Source organism: Cibotium barometz, chromosome 39 (assembly GCF_041138505.1).
Source record: "Cibotium barometz isolate CiBa-2024 chromosome 39, ASM4113850v1, whole genome shotgun sequence".
Classification (NCBI taxonomy): Eukaryota; Viridiplantae; Streptophyta; class Polypodiopsida; order Cyatheales; family Cibotiaceae; genus Cibotium; species Cibotium barometz.
Genome location: NC_141084.1, coordinates 44,967,971 through 44,983,995, shown reverse-complemented (window position 1 = coordinate 44,983,995; position 16,025 = coordinate 44,967,971).

The window sequence follows — 16,025 nt, the reverse complement described above, 5'->3', positions numbered from 1 at the left end:
TAAGCTTTGCGATCCTGTGCATATCCAACAAATACACATTTCTCTGCCTTAGGATCCAATTTCCGTCTTCTTTCATCAGGCACATGAACATAAGCTACACATCCAAAGACTTTAAGATGTCCAATGTCTGGCCTATAACCTGTGAGCCGCATCTCTGGCGTGCTTCCATGAATGGCTGCTGTAGGTGTTTTGTTCAATATATAAACTGCAGTAGCACATGCTTCTGCCCAATAGTAATCTGGCATGCTCTTTTCATTAAGCATCGCCCTTGCCACTTCACATATAGCTCTATTCTTCCTCTCAGCCACACCATTCTGCTGAGGTGTATACCTGCATGTCAATTGTCTCCTTATTCCATGCTTCCTCAAGAAATGCTCAAAGGCCTTTGAGGTGTATTCACCACCTCCATCTGTCCTCAGACATTTAATCCAACAGCCATACTGCTTTTCTGCAAAAGCTTTGAAATCCATGAATTTTTTCCAATACTTCACTCTTCTCCCTGAGAAAGTATATCCATGTCATCCTGCTAAAGTCATCAATGAATGTAACATAGTATAAACTGCCTTTGATAGATGGGTTTTGTGCTGGGCCCCATACATCACTGTGCACTATTTCAAGTGGTCTATTACTCATGTTTCCTTCTCTAGGAAACCTCAACCTTGCCTGCTTCCCAAACTGACAGGCTTCACAAACATGCATATGTCCATTATATTTAAATCGAGGCAATCCACTGACAATGCCCCTTGTTTGCATGTTCTTTAATCTCTGTATATTTACATGGCCAATCCTCTTGTGCCACATATCAATATCCTGTACCACATTCCTGCTCTTTGAGAACATGGCTGATTTTAGCTCAGGAATTCCAGCATCCAGCTTAAACAGTCTTCCTTCTTTCTTGCCTTTAGCAATCACTCTACATCCATGTTTAAAGTCTTCAATGAAGCATCCATGCTCATTGAATCTAACCTGTAATCCGTGTTCTACCATTTGACCAACTGAGGCCAAGCTTTTAGTGATCGAAGGCACATACAGCACATCTGACATAGACTTTGTCTGACCATTATGCATGACCAATGGTACACTTCCAACATGTGTAATGACATGCTGGGTATCATCACCTGTTTCCACATAGCCCTTCACATCCATTGGCTTCATGTGCTCAAACCATTCTCCATGACATGTCATATGGTTTGATGCTCCTGAGTCCATGTACCATGTATCATCATTCTCAGCATTTGTTGTCATAGAACCCACAACATGCTTCATGGCAAACAAATGATTTGCAGTTCCATCATTGCTACTTGATGCATAGTTGCCACCATGTTGTGCATAGTTTCCACCATAATGACCACCACGTTGTGCTCTTCCCCCTCTCAAATCATTCTGTTTGCGAAAGCAATCTCTCGCCATATGACCATATTTGCCACAATAATGGCATTCCACATCTTGCATAGAATTTTGTTGGCCTTGCCAACGTCCTCGTCCACGGGGGTTACCTCTGCCTCGCTGAGGTGCATAACCACGACCACCTCGAGCACCATATGAAGGCTGAAAATTCTGCTGTGGAGGCCTATCCTGCCATCCACGACCATTACCACCACGTCCACGTGATGCGAATCTCCCCCTGCCTCGAAAGCCTCTAGATGAGTAAAAAGCTTGATTTCTTGCATGTTCATCATTGCTTGACGAGGATGCACCACCTGTAACACTCATACCACCAAGGCCAAGCTTCAATTCTTCCACAATGAGCAATGACACAAGCTCATTAAAGTCTGGCATTCCTCCCAATCTTACTGAGATGGAAGTGTCAAAAGATTTGTATTCTTTGCCTAAACCACGCAATGTGAGTGCAACCAAATCATCATCATCCATTGGGGCATGGATTGATGACAAGGAATCAGCATAACCCTTGATTTCCTGAACATACTCATGTATACTCCGATTCCTTCGTGTTACACTGTGAATCTGTTGCTTTAGTTGTATCTTCCTGGCACCAGTGTCTGTCTCATACATTCTGCACAAGATACCCCATGCTTCTTTCGGTGTATCTGCATCTTGGATGTGAATAAGCAAGGCATCTGTTACACATATTGAAAAATAATGCAACACCTTCGAGGACCGCTCTACCCATTGCTTGTGAGCCAGTAACTGAGCATTATTTGGTTGAGGAGGTAGGTATGGCTCCGGGTCTTCCTCCGAGACAAGACTCCACAACCCTTTGCCTTTCAAAAAACTCTTCATTCGAAACTTCCATACTTGAAAGTTAGTGCGATCAAGCTTCTCTCCAACAATCTGTATCGGACCATCTCCCATTGTTACAAAAAAATAGAGTAGATGTACCCTTTCGATCACAATGTACGAAGTACCTGTAATGCTCCAAATCTCTTCAAATCACATCAAATGCTTGCAAATTGTGTGCATTAACATCCCACAATGGTTCACCAACAATGTACACTCGATCAAAGTTGAAATCAAATGAAACTCCTTCACAAAAAATTTTCTGGTTTTTTTCTCGCCAGTAAATTCTCGCCAGTAACCAGTCAAGATTATGCTCTAAATCCTTCAAATCTTGTCCAAATGCAATGATTCAACTTGCATTAGCTTCCCAACACATTGCTCCAACATATCCTAGAAGGGTTTGATCCAATTCTTCAAGGGGAATGAGAACCACCAAGTTTTGTAACCTCTGGTTTGAATTTTTCTGCACCTGTCAGGTACCACCTCTCACTAAAATTGCTCTATCTCCTTCAAATCTTCTCCAAATCCAAAACTTTTTGATTCAAAAGTTTAGAAACTCATAGGACTCTACTTGTACCAGAGGAATTTGGCCAATTTGATATAGGCAAAGATTAATGCCTTGATTAAAAATGCTCTGTTTCTGGACAGAATTTCTACAAACCTGCACACCTCTGATAAATCACTTCAATGAGCTCCAAATACATGAAATGAGCTGCAACCAAGCATCACAAGGCCTTAGCAATGTATTTGCTAAACTCTCCAAGCTTTAAAGCATTCAATTTGGTGTCCAAATGAGTGAATTAGGATGTAATCTTATCAAACTCTTCAGAAATCTGCATAGAAAAGCGCCGCCTGCTGTTGTGGGCTGTAGAGAGAGGGGAAATCACAATTGAATACATAGGCCTCTTAGCAATGACCTAATCTACCTTGGGTATGAAGGGTTTAGCTCAATTTTGTCTCTAGCTCCTGCAATTGATCCTCCACGGGGGGTATGTTTTCTGTTTTTGTGAAAAACCAGAAATTTTTGCATAAACTCACTTTCACTTGATTTTGCTCAAATCTGTATGCATCAATCTGCTTCAAGATCCTGTATGTTGTTTGTGTCCACTTTGTTAATACATTTGCAAGCCCGAATACATGTGCCTTTGTGTATACATTTGCCAAGAGTATACATTCACTTCAAGCTTTCCATGAAAGCTTAGAGAAAAAAACCAGAATTTTTCCTTTGCTTTATGCCCTTCAATCTTCACTGAACTTGCTCTTTGATACCTGCAATCCGCAGAGGGGGTCTTGCTACACTCACCAATGGTCCTTAGCTCTCAGATCTGATGCCGGTGTGTGCTCCACAGCTTTTCCTTTGCTCCAAGCTCCAATGGCTTCCTTCACAGCTTTTTCTTCTTCTTCTCTCTTCTCTCACTCACTCACACAACTCAGCTAATGAGCTCTTGGCTCTGATACCATGATAAAAAACAGAAGCAGGATGTAACACACACAAGAGAAGCAAACCCTAATCCATAATCATCAACCATAAAGAAGGAGAGAAGCCATAGTCACAATATCTCTCACACACACAAAGGAGAACACAACATAGTGTTATGTCCACACTACAAAGTAAACCTAATGTAATGTCCACACACACAATGACCAGCTGGACACGCGGTCATTTATGTCTCACACATGTTCCTACCTAATCTGCCAGCACATAGCATAGCTGGCTCACACTGACATCGAGCTTGAATCTCAACAAGTTATACAGAGAGAGAAGCTTTGGGCATTGTGTTCTCTTTACAAAAATTTTGACATTATCTCTTGGCTAACAAAGTTTTCTTCCATGTTGACCATCAAGCTCTGTTATTTCTTGTGAAGAAACCACAGTTGACAGGAAGGTTAGCAAGATGGATGTTGTTGTTGCAAGAATTTGACTTTGTGATAGTACATACTCCAGGGAATCAGCATGCTGTGGCAGATTATTTAAGCAGACTTGAAAGTAAAGAAGATGCTGCAAGAGTTAATGATTATTTCCCTGACTCTGATCTGTTTGTTGTTCAGAGCTGGAGCTCTGACTCCTTTTATGATCAAATGTTGCTGTTTCTCACTGATGGATTGCTACCAGAAGAGATGAGTGTGGATCAGAAAAGGAAGTTTGTGCTGAAAAGCGAGCCATTTTTAGTCATTGCTGGAGCATTGTATAGAAAGGGGATAGATGAGATAATAAGAAGATTTGTTCCTGATTTTGAACAAGCAGTAGTGGTACAAGAGGCACATGCAGGGTTGTCTGGAGGTCATTTTTCAAGGGAAATAACAGGAAAAAAGAATTTACAATCAGGTCTATGGTGGCCAACAGTTTTGAAGGATGCTCACACATGTGCCAAGGAATGTTTGGTTTGTTAGCAAGTGGGCCAACCCAATTCTAAAGATAGGATGTCAGACCACCCTGTGCTACCTCTAGATCCATTTCAGAAATGGGGATTAGATTTTGTGGGTCCTATTAAGCCAAAGAGCAAGACAGGTAAGAGTTATGTTCTGGTGGCTACAGATTACTGTACTAAATGGGTGGAAGCAGTGGTTCTCAGAGACAATAAAGCAGCCAGTGCTGCCAAATTCTTGTATAGTAACACCATGACAAGGTTTGGATGTCCCATTGAGCTTGTCAATGATCAGGGAACACACTTCTTGAATGATGTTATCAGAGAGCTGACTCAAACCCATATGATTTTGCATAAGAAGTCCACTCCCTATCATCCTCAGGCAAATGGACAGGCTAAGAGTTCAAACAAAATCCTGCTTAAAATCATTAGTCTGATTGTTCAGGACAACAAGTTTGATTGGGATATGAAATTAGACTCAGCTTTATGGTCATTTCGAACAGCTTTTAAAGTAACCACTGGAATGACTCCTTTTAGGCTTGTTTATGGGTTAGAAGCAGTAGTACCCATGGAGTTTGTGGTGCCTAGCTTGAGAGTTGCTACTGAAAGTAGACTCCCACTCAGAGAATCTCTGATCTATAGACAACATAATCTGAATCAGTTGGAGGAAGACAGAGCAATGAGTGCTTATGTTTCAAAGATCATTCAAAAGAGGAGACAAACTTGGGTAAATAGGAATGTCAAGTTCAAAGTCTTCAAAGTGGGGGATTGGGTCATGCTTTACAATTCCAAGTTACCAGGGAAGTTGAGGCTTAGGTACATTGGGCCCTACAGAATTGAAAAAGACTTGGGGCAAGGAACCTTCATGCTTTCAGATGCCTTTGGAACATTGGTACCAAAGGGGGTGAATGGGTTTAGACTTAAGCCATTTGTGGGCTCTCCCCCTGTAGTTCAGAGTACATGTTCAGATCAAGGCGGAGTAAAAGATCGGAGAACATAGGAAATTCAAAGCTTCTGTGTGGATCAGAGTTCGCTTGGATTTTTTAATTTGAACGGTGGGGAATATATTTCGCACGAGTCGGCTGTCAATTGGAACAGAGCGGACCACATCTGCATACGAACTTTTCCTCAAGCCTCAGGCAACACCTGAAATTGTATCGTTTTCCTCATTACTTTGTCCGACATTATTTGCGGTAATGGCCGACGTGATGCATGAGAATCCCTATAAACCCGCACCAGTGAGGGGACGGCATGCACGAATTCATCCAACCCGTTCTAGCAGTGCATGGAAGAGGAGATTGCGAGAGGTGACATCTGCGTTTCAGAGGCGTCCATTCCAGAAGCCTCATTGTGCTCTGTGCTGTGTGTCTCATTCTTCTTCTCTTTGTTCTACTTATTCCCCTGCTCACATGCCCCGTAATTCTACCACTAGGCTGGACCTTCTTGCTCTGAATACAGTTAGGCAGAGGTTAGCCATGGTGAAGGGTAAGCAGGCTATGCAGCAAGGGCGACCTAAGGCGGAGACCTTATCAGTTTGACGGTCCCTGCGAGAGCATTCAGCACCAACAAGCAAAGAAGTGGAGCAGTGTTTTAGCTCAAATTCTGAAGAGACGGAGCAACAGGAGGAGACTTCTATGAAGGATATTTCTACTACTGTGGGTAGCCTGATGGAGAACTTTACACCTTTCAAGTACAGCATGGATTTGGAGAATAACGCAAATGTTTAGTGGCTTACTTCAATTGGGTTGATCAGGTATGCAAAGTTAGCTTGGGCTGAGTGGCAAGAGAATATATATGCTCCCACACAGCTAGCTCTGCTGAGAAAGACAGAGGGAGTACTCAAAGGAGGTACAAGGATAACCCCAGCTCTGATTTCTCAGGTATTTGAATTACCTTTTAACCCAGGTTTGGAAGCTTTGAATTTAGTTTTCGATGAGGATATGGAGAGAGAATTAGGGAATCCTGTGGGCTCCGGACATTATTATCATTTGAAGATAGTAGAAGCCGCCAGGAAGCAGCAATTGCGATGGTTTATGGAGCGTGCGCTTTTACTCCCCCAGAAGGTTGATTATATGTCAAAAGAATCTTATACCCCTTTAGCTACAGCAGAGGCACGAGTGTGGTACATCAAAGGATTATGATTGAAGTGGGAGAGAAGGATAAAAGGAGAGCAGTTAGTAAGAGCAGGCTAGGCCCTTTCCTTAAGGCCTTATTTGATTATGACTCTTTTCAAACAGCTATACCTACAAAGCCTGTGGACCCTAGACTTTCTTCACATACATTGGCTCTGACTCTGAAGAGGAAACTGAGGGATAGACAGTTGACAGAGGAGGAGCAGAAAACAGTAGGGTGTCTCTTGGAGGCAGGTTATAGTTTTGAAGAGGCTACAACTTCTGTGTTGCAGTCTGAGATAGATGATGATGATGAACCATTTTTAGGGACAAAAGTCTCTAGGATAGGGCAATCTCTGACTCTTTCTCAAACCAAGTTGGTGAAGAAGATGCAGTTGAGTGAAAAGGAACATGTGGCGGGAGGCAGCAAAAGATCTGATCTATTGAAGATGCAAGGGATGCCTTCAAAGGTGACTCCGTTGGCAGTAAAATCTGGTTTAGAGCAGTCTTGGACTGTCACTACAAAAAATGTGGGAGATACTCTTGTAGTTCTGAGAAAGTTTTGTCTGCAACAAGTTGAAAAGATTAGGGAATATCAAAATAGAGCTTATGCGGAAGAGCAATTGCAGAAGGCTAATGATCAACTTAGACAAATGCTTGCAGAAAAAGCTCAAGAAGTAGAAGTGTTGCAGAATTAGATCAAAGATCTGAATGCTGACATGGCTGAGTTGAAAGTTTCTTCAGCTAAGGAGATCTCTGAATAGACTAGTCAGTTGGTTAAGAATAGATTGTCTCTGAAGTTGTTTGAAGAATGGACAACATCTTTGAGGGATAGTGTAGAGTCAGAGATGCAAAGATTTCTTGAAAGATAGGTGGAGCTTGAAATAGAGAATAGGATGCTTTTAAATAGATTGGAGCCCTTAGAACAGATGAAGGAGCAAATATTAAGTGAGCATGAAGAATTGTCTGTAGTAGGAGGGGTTCTGGTCTCTGAAGTGTTGGAGCTCTATATATGGCTCACTCTACCTAACTTGGTCTCACCTATATATATGTATCTTGTCCTCAATATGAATCAGTCTTTGGTGGAAGCGTACATGATGTGTCTCTTGTCTCGTCTCTTTCTCTCTACATTTCAACATGGTATCAGGAGGGAAGCATCTATGTCTTCTTGTTAAATTCATGATTATAATTTCATGTCTTATAAGATTGTTCTTTGATTATGTGTTGTCTACATGATTTTATAGCTTAACTTGTTGTAATTAGAGTTGTTTCTTAATCGCGTCCTTAACTTTTTGTAATTAGAGTTGGTGCAGGTGCGTAGATTGTATTGTGCTGGTGAATCCTATCAAAAAAGTTTGTCAAACGGAGTTGTGAGTCAAAAGTTATGACAATTCAGGCAAACTGTATCTGTAAAACAGCAAAACAGGTTCTTTGTGTGAGCACACAGGTTTCGTCTTCATCAAGTGTCTTTGTGAGCACACAGGTTTCGTCTTCGTCAAGCGTTTTTAGCAACCCGCCCAAATCTAGCTTCTTCGTCAAGCGTTTTTAGCAAACCGCCAAATCTAGCTTTTTCGTCAAGCATCTACCAATGAATCTTGCATCCCACGTCTCGCTATTTTGCTATTTTTAGCAAAGCGACCAATCTAGCTTTTTCATACCAATTAATCTTGCGTCCCACGTCTTGCTATTTTGAGGACTCTTTTCTTATTGACGTCTCTTATCTCTTGCAGTCGTCCTTGTCTATGGTGTGCAAATTTTGTGATTTTATCTTATACGTCTTCTCACAGATAGATATGGCTGACTGTTCTCGTCAATGGTTTTCCTTCTGGCCAACGTTCTATTCCTTCTTTTCAAGGCCAAGGGTTTCCCGGTTGGAAAGCAAAGATGCTGTTAATTCTTGAAGGCGATGAGCTCTCAGATGTTGTTATTGGCAATTCTCTATGTCCGTCTCAGCCTATTATTCCGAATTCTAACAACGTTCTTATCACGGAAGGCCCTGTTTTTGATGCATGGCGTCTTGCTTATATGGATTGGCAGAGGCGTGATAAAGCAGCTCGTCGGTATATTCTTTCTGCTCTTAGTGATTCTCTCATGCTTGATGTGTATGACTTTCCTACTTCCCATGACGTATGGGAGTATCTTATAGCAACTTTTCAGAAAAAGTCTGTTACAGAAACACTTTATTTGAGAGGTTTGCTTTCAAAGTTACAGTATGAAGAACTTTGGTACTGCTATGACGGGACATATTGATTCTTTCAAATCTATTATTAATCAACTTGCTGCTGTGGGTGATCCTGTTCCACGAAAACAACTTATTACAATTCTTCTTGATACAATAAAGGATCCGTCTTATGACAACATTGTTACCATTCTTTCTAACAAGGACGGTCTTGATTTTGACCAAACTTGCATATCTTTGATTGAGTATTCTCAACGTCAACAACGACGTAGTGTTGGTCATGATGCAGTTATGTTTTCACAACAAGAGGAGCCTGAGTCACAACAGTTGGAACGGGCCTTTAATGTGCGAAGGCGTTCTTTTCAACGAGGCAACCGTAGAGGTGGTCGTGGTGGTGGTAGTTTCTCTCGTCTCAAATTTCCTAACAAGCATTGTTCTTACTGCAATAGGAATGGTCATACTGAAGATGACTGTTGGGCACGTCAATATGATGAAGAACACAACATTACCACAAAACAACCACGTTTATCTAGAGATTCTTCTTCTTGTGATTATTGTGGAAAATCTGATCATCCCTCTTCCATGTGCTTTAAGCGTCGATTTGATGTAGATCGAAATCGAGCATATGCAGCCGAGCATCATGATAATGTTATGCCTGAAACAAGTTGTGTTTTATGTTCAGTTCTCCTAGATAGAATACTTCATGTACGTGATGGTTCACTTTTCATTATTGATTCTGGTGCTACAGGAAATATGACATATGAATCTAAGTGGCTACATAACTATCATTCTTTACCTGTTAAGCGTGTTGTTTATCTTGCTGATGATACAACTTGCCAAGTCAAGGGCATTGGAGATTTATATCTTGGCACCTTATCTTCTTCAACTCGAGTTTTACGAGGGGTTTTACATGTCCCAGAACTTCAACGTAATCTTCTTTCAGTTGCAAGACTTGTTGATCTTGGTTTGTTTGTTGGATTCGACCACACCAAATGCCGCATTGAGAAAGATGGACAGATTATTGCAACTGCTTCTCGTAATGGCAATTTGTTTGAGCTCTCTCTTAATGATGCTGTAGCAAATGTTGTCACTGCTCCAGGGGATCATGATTGCAAGATATGGCATCATCGCTTTGTTCATGCTGATTTCTCAAAGCTTCTTAATCTTCATCGTCAAGGTCTTGTACGCGGAATGGATCTTAAAGCTCATCCTCATATGGGAATCTGTGAGTTTTGTGCTCTTGGCAAACACAATCGTAAACCCTTTCCTCTCTCGAATTCAGTTCATTCTCATGATTTGTTGGATCTTGTTCATACCGACATTTGTGGACCTTTGCCTCCATCGAGAACACAACATCGTTATTTCATTACGTTTATTGATGATTACTCACGGTATACAGTTGTTTTCTTGCTTCAACAAAAATCTGAGGCGTTATCTGTTTTTAAGCAATTTCACAAGGCTGCCGAACTTCAAACTGGACGTCGCCTCAAGAAACTTCGCAGCGATAATGGTGGAGAATATGTGTCTCGTGAGTTTGAGAGTTATTGTACGGACCATGGTATTCATCATGAACATACAATTCCATATTCACCTCAACAGAACGGTGTTGCTGAACGTAAGAATCGCACTATTATCAATGCTATACGATGTATGCTGATTCATTCTGGGTTATCTCGTGTCTTCTGGAGTGAAGCTCTCTTGACAGTAGTCTTTGTTCAGAATCATCTTCCTACTACTGCTCCTTCTGGTAAGATACCCATCACAGCATGGACAGGTGAAATTCCTTCTGTATCTCATTTTCGAACCTTTGGATGTATTGCTTACATTCATGTTCCTAAAGAAACACGAGCAAAGCTTGATGCTCATGGCCTTAAAGTTATTTTTATTGGGTATTCTGACACTTCCAAAGGCTACAAATTCTATGACCCGTCCTCCAAGAAAGTGCTTGTGAATCGTGATGCTATTTTCAATGAACAGCTTATGGGCGGTACATGGTCCATGGATGATTCTGATGATACTAAATCTTTGCTTCAAGCTTTTCCATTCTTGTGTGATGATGAATCTTCTTCTATAGAGCAAATTTCCTCTTCACAACCATCTAAAGAGCAACTTTCCTCTTCACAACCATTGATTCCGAATGCTGTCATTGATGATGTTGACATTTTTATTGATCTGCCTATTGATTTTGAGCATGGTTCTTGTCATGTTTATGATAAAGATTTTGAGGCTAATGTTTTCTCTACTTCTGAAGATCTAGCCACGTACAGTGATGCTATATGTTCTCCACAAAAGGATCAATGGCAAGAGGCTATGGAAGCAGAGTATGATTCTCTTATCTCTAAAGGTACATGGATACTCACTGAGCTACCTCTTGGCCGTACTGCCATTAAGTGTAAGTGGGTATATAAGACAAAATTTAAAGCAGATGGATCCTTTGACAAATTCAAGGCACGTTTAGTTGCCAAAGGTTATTCTCAAGTTGCTGGCGTTGATTATCACGAAACCTTTTCACCAGTTGTTCGCATTACTAGTATTCGGGTTTTATTGGCATTTGCTGTTCAATTTGACTTAGAAATTCATCAGATGGACGTGCGCACAGCTTTCTTGAATGGAGATTTGAATGAAGAAATTTACATGGAGCAGCCAGAAGGATTTGTTATTGCAGGGAAGGAAGATCTTGTTGCTCGTCTTCATAGGGCTTTATATGGTCTTAAACAAGCTTCACGGGCCTGGTACATCAAGTTTGATCTTTTTCTTACCTCCCATGGTTTTCTCTCTTGCTCTTCTGATCCCAACTTATTTACCAAACACCAAAATGGTAGTTTTGTAATCCTTGCCCTTTATGTGGATGATACAATCCTTGTTTCCAATGATTTGGGATTTCTACACCAAAGTAAGCAGTTGTTATCTTCGGCATTTGATATGGTGGATCTTGGAGAGCTTCACTCGTGTCTTGGCATTCAGATTCAAAGGGATCGCAGTAAAGGTATTTTATTACTTCGACAGTCAAAGTTTATTGAAGATACTATTAAGAAGTTTATTGAAGATACTATTAAGAAGTTTGGTTTGGAATCTTCACATTCAGCAACTACTCCTTGTCTTGCGAGTTCCATGAAAAACACTTCTGATGGTGGTGGCCAGCTTGTTACAAATCAACCATATGCTAATTTGGTTGGATGTCTTCAAGTTGTTGGTTTGAACACTCGTCCTGACATTTTGTTTATTGCTAACTATCTCGGGCAACACCTTGCATGTCCTTCTCTTAAGCATTGGTCTTCAGCAAAGCGCGTGTTGAAATACTTGAAAGGTACTATAGATTATGGTTTGGTTTATCAACGACAATTCACATCCGACTCCATTCCACCATCTCTTTCTCTTTTGGGTTACACAGATGCAGATTGGGCCAGCTCACATTTATCTATGCGATCTACTAGTGGCAATTGTTTCTTCATTAATGGTTGTCTTATTTCTTGGACCAGCAAGAAACAACGTTGTGTTGCAGTTTCTACAACCGAATCTGAATATGTTGCGGCATCACTTGCAGCTCGTGAACTCATTTGGCTTCGACAAGTGTTGACAGATATCGGCCATTCTCCTCTTTCTAGTACACCCTTGCGGTGTGATAATCAGAGTGCTATTCGTCTTGCAAAAGACTATGTCCAACATAACAAGTCAAAACATATTGCTGTGCATTACCATTATGTTCGATACGAAGTACGCAAAGGCACTATCATGATTGAACATTGTCCAAGTGACCAAATGATTGCAGATATTCTTACCAAAGGTCTCAATGAGTCACGCTTCATTCTCTTGCGCTCAGAGCTTGGAGTTGCCTCGGGCTCACTCTTTCTAGATTAGGCTCTTTACTCTTATGGTAGATTTGTACATATATCGTTGTAATCTTCTAGACACCATGCACTTTGCACATTCCACAATTGCTCACTATGACCTCTTGGTCCTTTTGTATATTTGTACATAGATGCACAATGCACTTTCACATCATTACTTCTGGTTCATATTTTCACATTTGTATAGGGGCTTGGGTTTTTCCCTTGTACTCCCCAAGGGTTTTCTCATCCATAGCTAGAGACCCTTGTTTGAGTGGGGGTGTTGGAGCTCTATATATGGCTCACTCTACCTAACTTGGTCTCACCTATATATATGTATCTTGTCCTCAATATGAATCAGTCTTTGGGAGCGTACATGATGTGTCTCTTGTCTCATCTCTTTCTCTCTACATTTCAACACTGTTGGAGCTCTATATATGGCTCACTCTACCTAACTTGGTCTCACCTATATATATGTATCTTGTCCTCAATATGAATCAGTCTTTGGGAGCGTACATGATGTGTCTCTTGTCTCGTCTCTTTCTCTCTACATTTCAACATGAAGAAGATGTGGGGAGAATCAAATCAGAAATGATCCAATAGGGATCAGTGATATGGAAAGAGATCAGAGAAAGAATTGGGCATTTTGTTTTCAAAAGAATTGGGCAATTTGTTTTCAAGCCATATCAGAACCTCAAAGGCGTTGTGAACACAATGGAGCAAGAGGTAAATTTGAAGCGCATTGCTCAATTAGAAGCTGAGGTGGCATAGCTTGTAGCTGAAAAGCCAAATTTGAGAGCAAGGTGGATGAAACAGAGGATATGCTAGAATATAAGATGCCGAGTGGTTTTGCTCTGAAAAGCACAATCAGGCCGCCAGAGGAATCTCATATGATGGGGATACAAAGTCCAAGTTCTAATCCTTTTAAGCATGTTAAGTTGAAATCGTCTGCACGGAAGCTGAAGAAGATTAGAGCCCTTTTGCAGACACAGGAAGAAGAAGGAGCAAGTGCTGCTGAAGGACAAACATCTGGAGCTATTCAGACAAAGAGCTCTGATGAGCACGTGAGCTTGCTGATGGGTATGGATAAAGCCTTACCAGATGATGAGGACCCTGAGGTGGCAACATTGCAAAGGAGGTTCAAATGGACATGGAAGCTCAACCGGAGCAGGTCTTAGAGATTCAGACTGACCAACTGGGTCAGGCATAGTGATGCTCGGAATGTTTACCATAGTGTTTTCAACACTAGTTTTTTTAATTTTAAAAAAAAAGCAAAGCAGACAAACATTAGGCATTTTCTTTTTAGGAAAATTTTATTTTGTTCTAGACACTCTCTTTACATGATCAGAGGATCACTGCAGAAATCAGATTTTGCTGATCAGGGATTGATGGGTTCAGGTCAAATTTTTGGGAAAAATTTAGCCACCAGGCTGTGCAAGTGTTAGGGCTTTCTTATGTAATTCTTAGACCTTAGTAAAAGGGCTTGGGGTTAGTTACATGTGGATGTACCCTTTGGGATCTGAACTGAGTAGTTATACTCTGACAGTTGTATCTAGGGATTAGAGGGATGGAACGTTGATTCTGATCGCTAATGAATGAAGGAGAAGTTTTGCTATGTCTTTGCTCAATGTTTTATTATGTCTTTCTTGATGTTTGTGCAATGATTATGTTGTCGTGATGAATCAGAGTCTGTGCTCTTTGATGTGCTTTGAATGGTGTTGAGTGAGTATTATTTGTTAATGCCTTGTACCGAACCTTTTTGAGGCCATGTACAAGAAGTATTGGGATACGGATTTAAGATATACCCATTGTATTCAAAAGAAAATCAAAACTGAAAACTTGCATAGAAACCTTGTTTTCTTAAAGGACTGTCTTACGCAAGAATGCTGGAGGGAGCATTTGGTATATGTGTTTTTTCTAAGGGAAGTTTGGTTGCAACAGCTGGCGGGGAGTGTTCAAAGGATGGCTCATGTGGCAAAAACTTGCCCAGGTCTTGACCAGCCTGGGTATGGTGTAAAATGGTGTGCTCCCGATACGATGGGCGAGGGGCCGATGAAGCGGTCCCTAAGTGAAGTGCCAGGACACCTAAGGAGAATCTTGGAAGCTTCTGACCAGGCAATGCATCGGCTCGCGGTGCTTAGTACACCCATTCGTATGTCGTGGAAGATGTATATATGAATGATGATGAGAAAATTATTGTAATCTGTTTTACTAGATCTCGTTGACCCGCTGGTCTCAACGGAGAGTCCAGAGTGATACTGTTTTGTGAGAATGAAGGATTGAATGGAAATCTTGAGTTGTGAGATCTGTACCCATTTGTCAATGGATTGTTTTATAAATTAAAGTTTAAAGAGGAGTGTGTGAGTATCTATATTCTAAAGCAAAAGTTAAGAAAGGCATTCAATTATGGGTGGGTGAGTACTTGTCTGGTTCTACCAATTCCAGTGGTTGGGTGGTGGCTAACCCATGGGCCAAATAGGCGGGATCTCACCCCCTCCGCGCACTGTGGGTGGACTCTAGCTGACAGCGGAAGCAGCCCCCTCATGCACGGGGCAGCGTTTCTCACGAATGTCTGGGCCCACGAATGTCCGGGCACGAGACTAGGCTGGTGGTCACTCTGAAAACCGAAATCGAGAAAATTTCCCATGCTCGAAAAGCGAGGACGATTCCACCTTTTTGAATTTTCTTAACAAATTTTTCTAACGAGATCAATTCTAAACTATCCTTCACCTGAATAAACCAGATAGAAGGAAACTATAACTGATATAATTTGATCATCTGAGTAATTTCAACGCTTTTTTCCTAATCAAGATCAGGCACAGTTGTTGATCCACTCAATTGAGAAATTTATCAAGGAATTAACTAGCTACTCAAATCCTACCGTAATCCTAAGATTTTTCAGTTTGATTATTAAAACTCCACTGATTCCAGCCTACCTAACCCCATCTGGCCACCACCCTACCAACTAGAATCGATGGAACCAAACAAGTACTCAACCACCCATAATTGAAATGCCTTTCTTAACTTTAGCTTTAGAAAATAGATACGCACACACTCCTCTTTAAAACTTAAAAAGTAATCCATTGACAAAATAGAATGATCACAGATTTCATAATTCAAAATTTTCATTCAATCCCTTGTTTCACAAAAACAGTACCAATCTGGACTCTCTGTTGGGACCAGCAGGTCAGCAAACGAGATCCAGTAACAAATTACAATAATCATTCCATCAACATACATATATATATCTTCCTCGACATACGTATGGGTGTCTTAAGCACCGCGAGCCCGTGCATCGCCTGGT